This window comes from Etheostoma spectabile, chromosome 22, assembly GCF_008692095.1.
Source record: "Etheostoma spectabile isolate EspeVRDwgs_2016 chromosome 22, UIUC_Espe_1.0, whole genome shotgun sequence".
Classification (NCBI taxonomy): Eukaryota; Metazoa; Chordata; class Actinopteri; order Perciformes; family Percidae; genus Etheostoma; species Etheostoma spectabile.
The window spans coordinates 12,534,756-12,536,463 of NC_045754.1; the positions used below are offsets into that span (position 1 = coordinate 12,534,756).

The 1,708-nt window shown below is 41.0% G+C and overlaps 2 protein-coding genes across 2 annotated transcripts in view; both read left to right on the forward strand.

Moving 5' to 3' along the window:
* The window catches only part of cdk8 (cyclin dependent kinase 8), a 24,370-nt gene that overhangs the window by 9,967 nt on the left and 12,695 nt on the right, over window positions 1–1,708 (forward strand). The window lies entirely within an intron of this gene.
* wasf3b (WASP family member 3b) overlaps window positions 1,099–1,708 on the forward strand; it is a gene marked incomplete in the record, with an annotated part of 10,570 nt that continues 9,960 nt past the window's right edge. The window contains 1 exon segment of the mRNA XM_032504468.1: window positions 1,099–1,202.

The following is a 1,708-nucleotide window of genomic DNA, read 5'->3' on the forward strand; positions in this document are numbered from 1 at the left end:
AACACTCAAGGACGCTTTACAGAGAATAAAAGATATATAGTTTTTTTATTATTGTTTGCTCTAACAATTGATTTCTTGATGAATCAATCATCAGTTTGTCTGTAGAACATAAGAAACAACAAAAAAGTGGTTAAAGGCCTATACAATTTGATTTCTAAACAACAGTCTCAAATCTACAAATATTGAATTAGCAGTAATATAAAAGGAGCAAAACAGAGAACCTGTAAGAGAATATTCATATAATTTATTATCAGAATAACTAATTGTTTCTGCATGGTTATGAAATCTACAATATTTTTAACGGATGCACACTTGTAAAGTCCAAGTATGCCATGATAGTCGTTTCTGTCTAAACTGCCCCTTCTTATTACATAGTCACACACTGCACATGTGTGCTTTGGTATTTATGGTTCAATCAATTATATATGTTAAACTGACAGCTGTAAAACAAATGCAGGCTGTGGCTTTCCCCCTTGCCCAGGAATAGAAGCGCATTTTCAATAATGAAACTCCCTTTCACTTTCTAATGGACCCAGTCTACAGTCTAAATACTATTCTCTTCTCTCATCCCATGCTTTGATGACTGTCATCTCCCTCAGACTGTTTTTGTCTTCAATCAAACCTCGGAGAGTAAAGCACAGATCTAAGTATAGCAGGTCCTCTTATTGAACCTCTTCCATCAGGATGCTGGCACAGCTATTTCAGTCTGTTATACAATACTATCCCGGCTCATTCTCAGCATCATTGCCTAAAGCATGTTTCTAACCCCTTAAAACCTTTATAGCTTACAATTAGTCAAATAGGTCTTCATCATATATACAAAATCCCCACAGGCCCCAAGATGAGTTAGCCTTAATCATTTTGACAAGGAATGGGACCCAATTGCCAAAAAAAATACCGTCATAAGCTCTTTAGCAACGCCCAACCGTAGCCCCGCCTCCCTCATTTGCAATACTGCTTTCGAGCTGGGGAGTGACCCTGTCACTCATTCCGTTCAAAAGATACCATTGTTTGAGTGGAACGCCCATCATGAGTTAAATCCCCTGCTTGGCCATTTGATTGGCCGGTGGGCGTGTCCCCGTCCTCGAAGGCTTGTTCCCCGTAGTGGCCAGACGGGCTGGGGGACACAGGATGGAAGAGCTAATAGGAGTATCTAACGGGACATGCGGACGGGCTGATTTCTTCTAATATTACAAGTGCTGGTGAGGGTCTCATGGTACTTTTTACAACAATTAATGACTGCTTTTATCTAAATGGTGAAACGGGGCTAATTCTGTTGACTGTAGTCTCATTTGTCCAAACTAAGAACTCGAGCACTGGACATAAGCTAGCTAACCAAAGTGGTCAGTTGTTGCGGACCCCAGCTAAGGATAATAGGCGGACTCTCCGTAGACGAAACCTGCCTTAAACATTCAATACTGTGCTATAGCTGGGTAACTTTAAAGCTTTTTTTGACCAGATAATTGATATTGGTTGTAATCCGGCGTGCTGATTAATTTGTTAAGCACCTAACGTTACACAGAAAAACGGCTGGTTGAATTTAAGATTAAAACAGGCATACATTTACGGGAACCGAGGTGCATGAACAGATGTGGGTCAGTCCATCAGTAGCCTAACGGGAAGCGACGGTAGCGAACAGCGATTGATTGCGGTTGCCATTAGTTAGTGTGTGTGTGTGTGTGTGTGTGTGTGTGTGTGTGTGTGTGTG